We start from the raw sequence: 16260 nt of genomic DNA on the forward strand, positions 1-16260 counted from the left end.
GAAGAAGCGTGTCACCATCGCAGCCACTGCCGTCGCATCACTGAACAAGGGTGTCGCCGCTGTAGCTGTCGCATTGCACCGCATCACAAGAAGTGTCTCGCAATGAAGAAGAAGCATGTCGCAGCTGCTGCCATCGCATCCCGGAACAAGGGTGTCGCCGCTGTAGCTGTCGCTTTGCACCGCAGAAGCGCCTCTCATCCACAGAGAAGCATGCCGCCGTCGGAGCCGCTGTCGTCGCATCACTGAACAAGGGTGTCACCGCTGCAGCTGTCACATCGAGCAGAAGCGTCTCGCATCGTCGGAGAAGAGTGTCGCCGCCAAATCTGCTGTCGTCGCATCACGGAACAAGGGTGTCGTCGCTGCAGCTGACGCATCGAGTCGAGACTTCTCGCAACACCAGAGAAGCGTGCCGCATCAAGAAGAAAACAACATCTTTATTTCTTGCACCAAAATTTTATCGCATCACGGCTTTGCTCACCGCATCGTCCCGGAAGCACAGTAAGGAATCAACGCATCACCATTGTTGCAACACTTTCGTTGCCCTGTGTGTCGCATCCAAAGGTACATTGACTCAAAGTGTCGCATTTTAAGATCTAAAAAGAACTAAGCCAATTCTACCATTTTAAAGTAACAGTATTGTGGATTTTTGTCGTTTATGGTCTTCTGATAAATCTATATAAAGAATACTTATTTTTGATATAAAACTTGTGTGGTGTCCATCGGTAGTGTTGTCACTTGATTACTGTGTGTGTTCACAAATGCTTTACACACTGCTTCTGAGATAAGCCTGTCTGCTCGTGCCAAGCTACCAAGGGGGTGAGCAGGGGTTATTTTAGGAGTGTACCCCTTTACCCTGACTAGAGGCAAGGGTCCCTATTTGTCACAAGTACCTACCTGTGCCAACTAGAGACCCCCAAATCTAACAGTAATGTTCGTAGCATTGTGTGTATGGTGCAACATCTGAATGAAAGTGTTATTGAGGTAGGACATTTTGTGCTTCTGTTCATGATAAGGAAGAGTGAAGTAATGGTGTTCAATGGGGACAGGAGTAATAGCAGTCAGTAGATTTCGGACAGGAGCTACTTCCTCTACAACCCATGTTATTATAGCAACAATAACAACAGTCAAGGTAGTCCAGTAACAATCATTGTTCTTTTGCTACAAACTCTTGCAACAGTCGGTTTCTTTTCCTTAGGCATATTCATTTCGTCGACAAACAACAAAACAGATGGTGCCCTATGGTCCTGGGCAGACGTTGATTTCTTCACTAACATTGAGACGAATAGTCACTAAGGCTACCCCCCTTTCAAGTTAGTCTTTAACCACCCAGGACAGTGTCTCAAACAGTCTTTTTCAGCAACAAAGTGTCTAACTTCCTGGGTCGCAGCTGATATTGGGATGTACCAGGAATCGTGTGGTCAGAGAAGTCTTCCTCAGGTCCTTCAGGTGGCACAGATTATCCTTTCCCTGTGACCAGAATATCGCGGTGATCTGCCAACGCAGCTGGGCTCACTAGGTCTTGCAACAGTTTTCGACAGTGTGTCGCATGGACCCAGTTTTTCCGGTTCATCACTCGAACTGCAGTCCTGGTAGCCAGCAACACTTGTTCGGGGCCTCGCCACCTCGGAGCTAGGGAGCTGGTTCTCTGGAAGGACTTAATCACAACGTAGTCACTAGGGCGCAAGCAGTGGCCCTTACCTTGCGACCTGTCTGGAAGAGTCTCCCGAACCTGTTGATAAATAGAAGACAAACTGTCAGTCAACTGAGACAAATAGTCATTCATCAATACATAGGGCACATCATGTATAGGGCGTGGCTTAGGAATCCCCCAAATATTCATTGGCCTTCCAAAATCCACCTCATGCGGTGTGAGGCCAGATCGTGTATGCGGTATTGATCTAATAGATAGCAATGCTAGAGGCAGTTCATCAGGTCATTTCAAAGATGTGGAAGCCTGTATCTTAGCCAATTTCAATTTCAGGGTAGAGTTATAACGTTCCACTAGTCCTGCTGATTGTGGGTGAAAAGCAGCATGAAACTTCTGCTTAGTTCCCAACCCTTTCATGAGATACTCAACAACTTGCACAATAAAATGGGGTCTGTTGTCACGCCACACAACTCGACAAATGTCGAATCGGGGAAAAAAGCTCCTTTAGGAGCACTTTTGCTGTAGTAAGAGCTGTATTATCTATTGTAGCGTATGCCTCCACCCATTTACTAAAGGCACAAACCACTACCAAGACATACTTTAGGTTGTTATAACACTCAAACTGTATGTAGTCCATTTGCAGGACCTCAAAAGGTGCAGTAGGTATTGCAAACCCTCCTGTTGGAGTTCGTGTTCCCTTTCCAGTATTATACTGGAGACAGATCAGACAGGACTGGACTATTTTCTTAGCCATACCGACAATATCTGGATGATCCCAAACTTGCATAAGTTGATTTGCTATTGAGGATACTCCAACATGTGCCGGCCCATCTGCCATGTGAATCATAGGGTGTAAATAGGCTGTGGGTAACTTCCATTTTGTCATTTCTCTATTCCTCCAACAGCCCTCATCATTCAATGCTCCCTCCTTGGTCCATTGGTCTAATTCATCAACAGAGGCAGATTGTTACATGTCCAGCACCTCTTGCCTGGCATCATGCCAACGTTCAGCCTGTGATTTAACTACATACATAGATGTGGTACTTCGCTGCATTGTGGTCTCCCGAGCTGTGTAATCTGCAAAGGCATTACCTGCTACTATGTTATCGGTCACTTTCTTGTGTGCGATACATTTAACAATTGCCACTTTCTTAGGATAGGTCAAGGCAGTTAGGAGATTATGTACTAATTCCCCATGCATTATTTGTGTCCCATGTGAAGTGAGAAAGCCTCTTTCTTTCTAATGCTGCCCGAAGTTATGCGCCATGCCGAAGGCTTATTGGCAATCAGTGTAAATGTTAACAAGCAAATCTGTACTAAGCTCACATGCTCTTGTCAGTGCTATCAACTCGGCTGCTTGAGCTGACTTCTGTGGGATACGAGCTCTCTCAACTACGGCCTGAAGTGTTGTAATTGCATAAGCAGCAGATGTAGTGCCATCAGGCAACTTCAGGCAAGATCCATCGACCCACAATTCTCCATCAACACTAGAAAGAGGTGTATCTTGTAGGTCAACACAACCAAAACTTTGTGTGTTCTTCAGTAAGGGATATACAGTCATGTAACTCTGGTGACTGAGGCTGAGTAGCTGGAAGTGGCAATAATGTAGCAGGATTCAAGGTCAAACATCTTTTTAATGTGATATGAGGGGCCAGAAGTGTCAATTCTTATCTTGTCAAGCGGGCACTAGTCAGATGGTGTGTCTTTGTTTGATTTAGCAACACATCGACTGAATGAGGTACTAACACAAACAATCAATGTGACAAGACATATGGACACAGCTGCTGCTGCCACCGCTCGGAAACAACCAGGCAGCGCGCGGGCAACTGGCTCAAGGACAGCTGAAAAATATGCACAAGGACGTTGTTTATCACCGTGTGTCTGTGTTAAAACCGAGAGGGCACAACCTTCCCTCTCGTGTACATAGAGTGTGAAAGTCTTAGTGTAGTCTGGAGTTCCTAATACTGGTGCAGAACAAAGAGCTTGACGTAGCTGTTGGAAGGCATTCTGGCATTCAGTAGTCCATGGGAGGGGCATCGGAGTGTCTTTAGTCAAAAGGGCCAATAAGGGTTTAATGTACGAAAAGGTAGGGATCCACTGCCTACAGAAGGAAGTAAGGCCAATCAATGCACGGACGTCCTTCTGAGTACGAAGCACAGGTGTATCTAAAATGGTCTGAATGCGATCTGGTGTGAGTGCACGGCCCTCCTTAGACAGGAGTAGACCTAAATAGGTAAACTACTGTCTACAAAATTGCAATTTCTTCCAAGAGACTTTGTGATGATGAGAGGCAAGAAATGATAATAATGACAGTGTTCCTTCTTTACACTGTTCAGGGGTATCGGCAGCCAACAAGATGTCATCGACATATTGAATAAGAGCCACCCCTTTCGGTACAGGAAAAGAATCAAGCTGCCTTTTCAATGCCTGACTATAAATGTTAGAACTCTCTGTATACCCTTGTGGAGCTCTTTAGAATCTGAATGATCTATTATTCAAAGTGAAGCCGAACAAATTACGGCTGTCAGGGTGAATAAGTATGGAAAAGAATGTATTCTTCAAATCTATTACACTTAATGTAGTGGCAGTAGGAGGAACCATAGTAAGAAGTGTCGTAATGTCAGAGACTACCAGGTATTGGGGCACCACAATGTTGTTAACCTCTCGTAAATCAATAATTAATCTGTAAACTTTAGTATCAGTGTTTCTTTTCAAAATAGGAAGGATAGGGCTATTAGAAATGTTATAAGGGACTTCTTCCACAACCCCCACCTTGATCAAATCCTGAACAATGTGCATCAATGCTTCTTCACCTTCCCGAGATATTTTATATTGGGGCAATCGAGGCAATGAAGCACCTTCCTTCACTTGAATATGCACTGGTGGAATAACCATTTGTCCCACATCGGTATCTGATGTAGCCCATAAAGTACTAGGTAAAGACGCCAGAGAGATATCCTCTTTAATGAGACAAGACCTCTCAACCATTGGATAATTATCATTTATGATAACTCGCACACCTTCTGGGGAACAACATATTGTAGCACGAAAATATTTAAGCATATCGATACCCACAATGTTATCCGGCATGTTAGAGGAAAGCAAAAATGGACATGCTGCAGTGAATTTATCAAGACTAAATGCAAGTGGCTGTGACAGTGGGCTAGATGTAGGCGTCCCATCGAATCCTATCGATGTTATGATTGCGCCAGACAGGGGAGACCTAGGAACCAATTGTTTTAGACAGAGCACTACAAGTAGCTCCTGTATCAACCAGAAACTGATCAGTAGAGCCCAACACATTTGCATCAACATAAGGACCTTTCTGATCTACTGGGACCTCAACCAGTTCCTTACCCCATCCTAGGCATTCCTATGCATAATCAGAATCACCAAGACCATCAGCCGAATAATCAGACATTTGATATTGATTTCCTCTATCAAAGGTATTAGAATAATTTGGTCCGTGTTCAACTGCCTCAAATCTGGTACAATGTCCTATTCCTCCCCTATTTCCTGAATTCTCTGGGCGTCCTCTCACACTTCCTCTACCCCGTTGAAACTGCTGACCTCGCAAAAGGGGGCACTCAGAACGCCAATGTCCAATCTCTTTACAATAAGCACACTGATCAGAAGACAAAGTTGATCGAGAGAAAGGGGGTACACCAGGTTCATATACTGCACGTCCACCTCTTCCACCACCTCTAAATGGTGGACCATATACTTGAGCCAACATAACTTTCATCTTTAAATCCTTAACCTTCTTATCCTCCTTGCCTCTCGCTTCCAATTCCTGGCACGCTCATAACACTGGGCCATAGTCAAAAGGGAGACTGGGGAAGACGTAGTCCACGAACTCTTGCTGGCCTTGAGGCGACTAGCTATTTCTGGCAACATGTTAGCGACAAATTTGTCGACGAACAGATGCTTACCCGTGTCATCCTTCAATGACTGCCCACTAAAGTCATGGAATGTCTCTTCAAATTGTGTAAAGAAATCAGAAACTGACTCATCTGCTTTCTGTTTACAAGACGCAAACGTTGTCCAATCTATTTTCTTAGGGGGTATGAGAGTTTTCAACTTAGTCACAATAGCTTTGGGAAGATCTAATATCTCCTGTTGTGGTTTCTGCGCAGACTCTCTAGCCGCATCTATTTCTTCTAAATGCACCCAAGTATCACCATATGCTACATTATCATCTATTTTCCAAATTGTTCTCCACTTGTCAGGGGGCAAAATAAGTCCAAAAAACATATTGATATCTGGCAAGGTCATAGTGCAGGAGCTAATGGCACTTTCCACTTCTTCATAGAAAGTGGCCGGATTTTTCCGCGGATCGGGCAAAACAGCCTTAAGAGCCATAATGTCTGCTCTACTAATCTAGATCCAATTATAGACAAAATATCCCTTTGCATCATCTGAATCTTTATCGGCACTTGTTCCCGCACCCTTCGAAGGAACATACAGAGGCACAGCTTCACGCATCGGTTTTACAGTAAGCACAGTATCACTTGGGTCATTGTCTGTCCCCAAAATGTCTTCTTTTTGCACTGGGGTCCGAACTGTTTGTGCAGTTTTAACTTTACTAGCTGATTTTTTCTCCGCTTTTAAACGTAGTGTATCATGTCTTAATTTAACCACTCACCTAATTAGATCAGGTATATTTGAAAAAAGGAAAGTTCCATCATTTAATTGTTTATAATCATAATTGATATCATTGGGCTCTAAGTTTTTAGAAACATTTCTAAAACCAAGTATTACCTCCCAAGTGAACTTCTCTGCTCTAAATCCATCCACTGCTGAACCATTGCTACAAGGTCGGAAGCAGAAGTAGTCCCACGAGCCTCTTTGCGAGCAGTGGATCTGATAGTGGATTTTTCGTCAGTAGTCAAAGTAGAGCGAGTCTGACGCCCATCTTGCTTATCTAAGTCTTTATCATCTGCGGAAAAATGTTCTTCTTCAGAAAGATCATTCTCAGGGGCAGAGGGAAATTTATACGGGGCGGAGGTCGATCTAACAAGATGGAATCATCCTGAGTTGTATTAAGTATGGGATAAATGGGGCACCTAATAGGGTACTGGCCAGTAACCTCTAAACAATGCTCCCTTTCCTCTTTTTCTTTTATTGCCTTCATCTCTTTATTTTTTAATTCCAACGCTTTTTGATATATCATTTTTCACTGTTTTTTCTGCTATAGCTTCTTCTTTCCTTACTCTCTCTTGCACTTCTTTCTCCCACATTCGTACACAATCAAACATATCTTAAAGTCAAATGACCCATTCACTGGCCATTGTAGATCAGAATCCTTTTTCGTATATTTGTTCCACAGTGTACTATACATTATGGAAGAAATACCATATTTGACATACATATGTCTATTAGGTGTCCCCTCTGGGGGAGCCGGCTGACTTCTTTCTAAATCCGTTTTGGTACCACCAAGAAAGCAACACAACCTACGGAGTGTGATGGAAACAGGCATGCTACCAAATTTTTGTAAAATATTACTTTTCCAAACTATTCAAAAGTAGAGAAAAATCTCCACATTACCTGCCTTTATCTTTTGCAAAAAATAAATCAAACAAACAAAACCAGAATCTTGGCCAAGCAAATCAAGAGTGCCGCTTCAGCGACCTTACCAAACAAGAGTCTCCAATTTCCACCTGCCGATCTCTTAGTCGACCTAATGGTCACTGCAAATTTTACACCAAAGGATACCTCAGTCGGGACCGCCCATCACCCGGAGGGTCAAATCGAAGAAAAACGGAAAAGTCACTTCAGCTGCAAAGACAAGGGTCTCCTCATGCAGGACGTCTCCTCAGTAATATTCCACTCTTCCGGTCAAGACCACTCCTTTGGACGGCCGCGTCCTCAATGAGGCCCCACGTGTCAGGCGCCAACTGTGGATATGTGCCTTTTAATGAGCACACCGGTGCAGGGCTCACCCTTCTCTGTCCACGGGTCCGTAGACCAACAAAATAGAGATGTCCACTGAAGCTGGAATTCAAATAACAAGTTTATTAATCTCTTATGAGGGGGACCACGTCCATACAGCACCCTCAAGTGTTGCAGGAGGTGGTACATTGAATACACAGACCATGGTGCTTTTATACACACTTTGTTGCAGAGCATGTAGATACAAATAGAAGGTACAGGCCTACACAGAAATAGTTACCGACAAACATGGGCAGATGGGTGATCACTTAGTCAGCAAAGCGGGAGGGGGAACAGAACTGTTTACAACAGCAGAAAATAGTTGACAGTTACATCTTTAACCAGGTGCATTTTTGCAGCTACAGGCCTTTTCTCAGCACATACATTGCTTTGGCTCAGTACAGAAGGAATTAACTAAAGTTGATGACACAAGCAGAATAGAAGGGCAAGCAACAGTGACGATCGCCACCGCCATACGGGCGGTGGCGATCTGCCCGCCATCCTAATGGGCCCCTTAATGTACATTGTATAAGCAAAGAATGGTTTGCATCAATATTACTTTCTGGCCGACTCTTGCCCAATTCTTTAAAATGCAACACTTCCTGCTGTCACCACTGATGGTCTTCTTGATGCTTCCTGCATCCTGCTTTTTTATCATGCAAAGTGGCATATGTGGCTCTGCAGTGGGATATGATGCTCACTGGACCACGAACCAAGGTAACCTGACAAATTCTATTCAGGTTTTCAGAGATCAGTAGTGGTTTCTGTTCAACTGCAATCGAGTTGGATCAGTGGCAAACACCTCACCTAGAGCTTGCGTTGATGACAAGCGCATCACTGCCTGGATGGGGAGGTAAGCTGGGAGAGGTTGAAGACCTGAGAAATCTGAGACCTATCTCCACATCAACCAGTTGGAGTTGTGGGCCATCCGCTGTGCGTTCAGAGTCTTCCTGCTGTCCATCGAGGGGAGGCTGGTTCATGTCCTCACGGATATCACCATCGCCATGTGGTATTGCAACAAGCAGGGCCGGGTGGGATCGTGGGCCCTGTGCCAAGATGCCTTCGCCCTTGGGACTCACTGACTCGTCAGGGCATTTCCCTGATAGTGTACCACCTGGTGGGATCTTTAAATGCTAGGGTGGACGAACTCAGCCAGTGACCCCTAGCAGATGATAAGTGGCAATTATACCTGGAGGTCACACAGGATGTCTTCCAGTACTGGGGAGAACCCTGGCTTGATGTCTTTGCTCCTGTCGAGAACACTTTTGGGCAATGAAGTTCCCAAGAAGGCTTACTCTCATAGACACATTCCACCTAGGATGGAGCACTGCAGTCATGTGTGCCTTCCCCCTGCTCTTCTCTAGCTGTATTGTTGTCTGATTTGTCATTGGCCCAGCAAGGACTTCCAGTGGCTCTGTTAAAGGTTATTTGCTGGCCCTTTCAGCCTTTTTGCGTTTAATGGACCAGTCTAATCACCTGTTATGATGAGATTTAATTTCTTAAAGGCTTAGTTCATAGGTTTCCTCCTAAACTCTTCAGGATGCAACAGTGGAATTTTCATTTAGTCCTTACTTTTCTTCTGTGCACCAATTTTGAGCTGCTGCAAAGCTGCCTTTTATGCTTCCTGGCTCCAAAGACGGTTTTTTTCATGGTAATAACTTGAGCTCTTTGCATGAGTGAGCTTCAGATTCTATCAGAGCAGCCGCCATACACCATCTTCTTTCAGGACAAACTGGGGCTGAGGACTAGAGTGGTTGTTTTACAAAGGGGTGTTGTATGTCAAACAGTACATCATGCTTCTGACATCCTTTGCTCCACCTCATCCCTGGACAGAGGAAAGACTTCATCCTTTGAATCCAAAAAGAGCGTTGAGTTTTTTCATCGATCACAGAAAAGATTATCGGGTTCTGCCCAAAGAAAGAAAGGCAGTGTAGAAAGGACTTTGTCCAGGTGGATAGTCCTCTGCATTAGGACTTCACCCTTTGGATCCACAAAGAGTGTTGAGTTTTTTTATCGATCACAGAAAAGACTATTGGGTTGGCAATCAGCCCTAGGTGGGCTTCTCTGGGCAAATAAAGAAGGGAAGTGTAGAAAGGACCTTGTCCAGATGGAAAGTCCTCTGCATTAAGATCTGCTACACATTGGCCAAAAAGGAACCTCCAGAAGGAGTGCCTGTTCTGGATATTTATCAAGCAAACCTTGGGCATGAGTGCACACGTTCATGAAGCACTACTGCCTTGATGGCCATGCCATGCCAAATGGGAAGGGCATTTAGCTATTCAATCCTGCAGGACATTTTGGTCTGTGTCATTCCAAAGACCCACCCCCTGGACCCCCTGGAGTCTACAGGTGAGGAATCTGCGGTTAGAAGTATTCATCAGAAGACCAAATCCATAAGAAGACCAAATCACATACCTTCCATAATGCTCTTTCTGGTTAATAATTCATCTAACTGCAGATTTCTGAAATCACTCCTACCTGCCTGTTCTGTGAAATGGCATTTTTCCATCTAAAAAGGTCCCAATTAGAGATGTGAGCACCTGCAAAGATAATTGGTTTATTGGCTCTGCGTCCAAAGACAAAAAAGAAACTGACATCAGTGCACTTGGATGGCTCTTATATGCAGCTCCAGCCATAACTTACGGGGTGGGACGGGGTTGATGCAAAACCGCACAGCACCACATACCAGCACAAAGGTACCAAGCTAAATAACCTTCTATACTGAGTCTGAGGCCTGGTGATATTCTACAAGTGAGGAATCTGCAGTTAGAAGTATTCATCAGAAGAGCAAATCCATAAGAAGACCAAATCACATATCTTCCATAATGCTCTTTCTGGTTAATACTTCATCTAACTGCAGATTTCTGAAATCACTCATACCTCCCTGTTCTGTGAAATGGCATTTTCCATCTAAAAAGGTCCCAATTAGAGATGTGAGCACCTGCAAAGATAATTGGTTTATTGACTCCGCGTCCGAAGACAAAAAAGAAACTGACATCAGTGCACTTGGATGGCTCTTATATGCAGCTCCAGCCATAAATTACGGGATGGAACGGGGTTGATGCAGAACCGCACAGCACCACATACCAGCACAAAGGTACCAAGCTAAATAACCTTCCATACTGAGTCTGAGGCCTGGTGATATTCTACAAGTGAGGAATCTGCAGTTAGATAGAGTATACACCAGAAAGAGCATTTCCAAAGGTTCACATTTAATGTGTGTGTTCAATACATTAATTAAGAATATCACACATGAATAATGTTTGGTTTTTTATTTCATTTTTTTCCCAATTCTTGGAACCTCCTGAAAGATTACCACCCCCCTTCAAACAACTCTTTTCTCCATCAGTTCCATTTGGTCCTGTTACAAATGCTGCTATGTTATCAGGCCCACTCTGCAATTTGCTTGCTTCTCGGGATGAAAACTCCAAACCAGGGGTTGGTTTCTAAGAAACAATCATTTAGTGACCCTGATTAGCAGGAAGTTTTGTCCCTGCATGTGGAGGCCATTGATTATATCTTCCTACTAAAAATGGAAGGGCTGTCCAAAAAAACGAAGAGTTCAGAAGTCAAAATACTGACTCTGGTGGCCCTGTGATGAATGGGCTACCGGGCCACAGGGTTCTGACCTCAGAAACAACGGAGCCTGCAAAGTTGGAAATCTAGCAGAGAAAGTGCACTATTTTATTATTGTCCTTCCATATGCCATCTTAAAAACTGTTGCACAAATGGTATTTTGTTACAAATAGTTCATGCAGACTAGGCAACTAAGATAGCAGAACTTATACACTTTCACTATAGAGAGCAAATGGAAGGACCAATGCTACAAAGTCATTCCACACACAAGGATGTTTACAAAGGAAAAATACTCTCCACCTATATATATTTATATATGTGTGTGCCATTGTTAAGAAGTCATTTTCTTACATGATGTGGTCCGGTGGTACTTGGCGTAGGCCTAAAAGAACCAGATCCATGCCAGATTTTCAGAACATCCACATAAGATCTATTTATATCTATATGGTACTCATTTACATTGTCAGTCTTTTATCAAGAAACTCTGGCTTAATCACGCCCTCCTTGACCTACACTGGGCACCTGTGAAGCAGATGGTACTGGCAGATATCTCCCACACCAATTCAAATAAATATTCATCTTAGTATTATGAAAGTGACTGTTATTAGCATATAATTATCAGTTACAAACAACCCACTGGCAGGTAAGGTTTCTGTATTTTGCCAAAAGACAAATTCAGCCATTGTTCTCGGTTGTTTGAATGACTGATTATGTTATGTTAATATATGTTATGTTAATATGATTTCTAAAGTGTGGCTGTTACCCCAGGGTGTCCTGGCGCTGAGCATTGAGCATAAATGGTTACTATAGGGTGAGTGACTATGCAGTGAAAAGCCAGGTTTTCAGCCCCGTCCGGAAAGAAAGGAGCTTGGTTGCATTTCTAAGGTGGAGAGGTAGATTGTTCCAATCTTTAGCGGCACATGTGATCAAGCTCCTGCCGGACCCGGTAGGAGTGGGTAGGTCCTGAGACAGCGTGATACTGGCACGAGCTATATGATGAACTTCTTGTGTACAACCTACCGGGTACTGTTGAAGCCTGGTTAGTCCAAAACATTGGGTAGTTCTAGTACTAACAGGTACACAACTAGGTAGTTGCATGGTTGATGTGAGTATGCATCCACGTCACCAATTCTGAGGTGTAGATAGTTTTCATTTTTTCGGTCCTGATGAATCGCCTGTACACTGAGCGAGAAACATGTTGACCTTTCACCAATAAGTACGCTTAATCTAAAACATAAGCTTAGTCGAGCGCCTTATTGATTGTTTTTACTGAGGGCAGGAGACCTATTGATTAAAAATTGCTGTCGCTGGTACTCCCAACCCTATTTTAGATTCACTCCAATCTCATACATCTACACATATCTGGCCCCTCACCTCCACTTCACCATACGGCTGTTGGAAAAAGATCTCCGCTTAAGTGCCCCTACTATAGGGTGCCCGTTGGGTATTGCACCGCCGACCCGTCGAGGAGTAGCCCAATGATGAAGCTTGACACCCTACTGGGTGTGTGAGGGCATTATAATCCAATAATTGGATTCCCAACTTTGAACCATTCTGGTCGGGTTGGTTTAGATTCCCTTCACTCTGATTCATACTCCTGAGGAACAGCATTACCTTCTTTTAGACAAGCTCCTGCGGCCCTAGCAAGCTTTTATAACTGGGGGAATAGTCACTGTTTTCGAACTCAGAGTTCTTCTCGGGACGTACCATTGGAACCGTTGTTTCTAATCGTCGGGGCCTACACCCTTAAGTGCCTTAAAGACCGTGCAGAGGGCCTTAAATTATGCCCGTTGTTTTACTGGGAGCCAGTGGAGATGTCTAAGTCCACTCTTGACCGAAACAAACCTAGGTGTCCCGGTCGACAGCCTAGCTGCGGCATTGTGCACGATTTGAAGTCTGTTCATGTGACTTTTTTGGATGTTCAAGTAAAGACTGTTACAATGGTCCAATTGAGACAAGATGAGCACTGTAACCGCAGTCCTAAGGCTGTCTTCCGGAAGAAGTGACTTTAGTTTCCTCAGAATTCTGAGGAGAAAAAACCTTGCAGAGACAACCCCACTTATCTGATCCCCGAAAGTGAGTCTGTTGTCCACTATGACCCCCAATATTCTTCACTTTCTTGGCAGGTACCGGGAGACATCCCAGTTCTTCCAGCCACCGGTCCGGCGTCCAGAGGTTTAAGTTGTTACCAAATATGATTTCCTCGGTTTTTCCTGAGTTCAATTACAGGCAATTGGATGACATCCACCCTGAGATGGTTTTCATACAGTCATGACATCTTGTTCCAGTTTCGGCTTCTTGGCCGCGCTGGAGAGACAGCACAATTTGCGTGTCATCTGCATTTGATGCAAATTGAAAGGCAAAAGATCTTATCAGGGCTGCCAATGGGGATGCATATACATTAATAATAGTGGGGCTGATGGACGACCCCTGCTGCACCCCACAAGGAAAATAGAATGGCTTTGATCTAACCTTATCCAAGTCCACCGTTTAAATTCTGTCGGTGAGAAATGATTTCAAGAGTTTCCAGGCCCTGCCTTGTACCCCACCTTCTGTTAAACGGTCCATCAAGACCTTGTGATCCAACATGGTCAGTATTGTGGCACCTCCCTGGTCCAAGGCCTCTCTTACCTCCTCTGTGGATTTGATCAAGGCCAGCTGTGTGCTGTGATCAGCATGAAAGCCGTATTGATTTGGATTCAGTATGCTGTGGGTCTGGAGAAACAGGCTGAGTTGGACATTCATGGCTTTCTCAATAATTTTAGCCGGAAATGGAAGGCGCAAAATAGGTCTATAGCTATTCGGACCTTCGGATCAAGATTTGGTTTTTTAAGTAATGGAAGGATAGATGCTGTTTTCCATATTTTGAGGAAATAGCCCGAATTGAGAGTGGATTTAAACAGGGGGTGAGGTTTGTCCCAATAATGTCCGGAGTAAGTTTAATCAAGGACATAGAACAGGCGCCAAAGGGTACATCGACATCAGAAGTGTAATAGATTCATGTGTCTCTAGTGGAGTAAAGCTATCAAATATTGGTGTTATATTGGAGCCAATGGGCAAGACCCTGACTGATACTTTGTTATCCTCTTTCTGCGAATCCATGAATGAGGAAAAGATGGCTTCCACCTTTTGCTGAAAAAATGAGGCAAGAGTTTCACAAAGTTTGGGGCTACTGTGTATTTTGGGCATACTAGGGGTAGTGAGTTTAGATATGATTTTGAAAAATTCTTTGGAGGAAGATTTAGCCTGATTTATCTGCTCCATAAAAAATGTCCTTTTAGTGTCAAGGAGTAATTTTTTATAAAGCGGAACACTTGATTTATACGCTTCTTTGTTGATCTTGTTATAGCCCTTTCTCCAGGCTTGCTCTAAACGTTTACATTCGAGTTTTTGCTTTCTTAAATCTTCAGAGTAAAATGGGGCTGAAGGTTGTGCCCGCTTAGGAGTCCACATTTTTACCGGGGCTAGTTTGATGCATGCAGCATCTACCCAGTCCGTAAAGGCAGCCGTGGCTTCATCCACTCCAGAGGGAGGATTATGGACTGTTGCTTTAAGGAGGTTTCCTAGCTCTGAGCCATTGATGTCTTTCCAGACCCTTATTGCTATTTTTTCCTTGGGCTCTGGTTTGCATTGATGGTATGTTGGCCTCGGCAATTCGAATAGAATGACGGAGTGGTCAGTCCAAAGGGAGTGGCAGTACCTCAGTGCAGGTCAGGCTGGGATTATTGGAATAAATCCCATCCAGCGTATGACCTGCTACATGAGTGGAGCCTTCTACAAGCTGCTTAGGATCCCCCCACTCATGATTTATTACAGCCTCATAGTATCAGGGTCATTGTGATCCTCTAGGTGAAAGCTAAAGTCCCTCATTACCGTGAAGGAGTTGGCACAGAGCCCCTCCTCCAGAAGCGATCCAATGGACTATAAAAAAGCACTTTTGGGGCCAGGGGGCCGGTAAAGGAGGATCACCTTGAATGTATCGTGGCAGGAAGTACGAACGCTAAGCGAAAGTGCTATGGTAGATAACTGCCAGTCCTCCACCCCTCCCGATTGGTCTATCATGCGTGATCAGAGGAAGCCAGGGGGTGTGGCTTTAGCTAGGTCTGGTCCTGAAGCTTTATCTGACCAGGACTCAGTAATGAGGACCAACTTAATGTTGTATTCCTCAATGAGTAATGCTCATTCCGTACTGTGTTTGATCAGCGACCTGGCATTAAGGAGTAGACATTTAAGGGCGAGGGTCATCTGTCTTTTTAGTCACCCCTTTCTTAGTCCCCATGTGGCTAATGGGGAGATCCATGATGTAAGGAAACGGCAGGTGATAATTTGGACACAACCCTACAGAACATTTTGGGGTTGCGTTAAGCGGAATCCTATGGCAGCTCACGACTCCACCTTCAGGATTCTGCCCCATGAGAAAGTCTCTAGAATATTTCACTAAATCTAACCTCGGAGTACTAGGGGGACCGGCCCTGAGCCTGTTCCGAACGCGGACGAGCGCAGACGGGCTTCTCTTTGGCACGCCCACTGCGTGCGTACGATGTGCGGTCGCGTCAGCGTGCCTATTTATAGGTAGCGGCTAAAACAACTAGCCCGCTGACCTCAAAATGGCTGCCCCGCTCCCTGCTCCCGATTTCCTCAGGAACGGAGCAATCCCTGGAGAGCAGCAGCAGTCGGTAAAGTTTCCCGTACAGTATAAGCAGTCAACAGTATCCTAAGATAAAGTGCCCCGTGCAAAAATATATCAGCAGTTAAAAGTGTCTAAAACCGCAGTTATCTAAACAACCACATCAGTACCATAAAATCAGTATTATAAAATATTTCTTTGATTATACTTAATGCATATCACACAAATGGTGCTGACTGGAATGATGCTCTTTTTGGGAACGTCCTGTGAAACAATGCCATGATCAATATGTTCTTATATGTGTGCCTATGCTGTAAAGGTAATCTTATCCAGGTTCATTAACAATAAGCTCCTTAAACTATGCTTGAATTTCTTAAGCAGCTTTTCCCTTCATGCATACCATAGGCATGTAATTTGTAGTAAGATTAACCTTGTTTCAAGTTGGCCATGTTTCCGGCTAAGCATTAAAATGAACTGT

At 44.2% G+C, this 16260-nt stretch overlaps 1 protein-coding gene across 1 annotated transcript in view; it reads left to right on the forward strand.

The window, feature by feature from the left end:
* Positions 1–16260, forward strand: part of LOC146859134 (uncharacterized) — a 2052335-nt gene that overhangs the window by 1567775 nt on the left and 468300 nt on the right. The window lies entirely within an intron of this gene.

This window comes from Triturus cristatus, chromosome 3_2, assembly GCF_964204655.1.
Source record: "Triturus cristatus chromosome 3_2, aTriCri1.1, whole genome shotgun sequence".
NCBI lineage: Eukaryota > Metazoa > Chordata > Amphibia > Caudata > Salamandridae > Triturus > Triturus cristatus.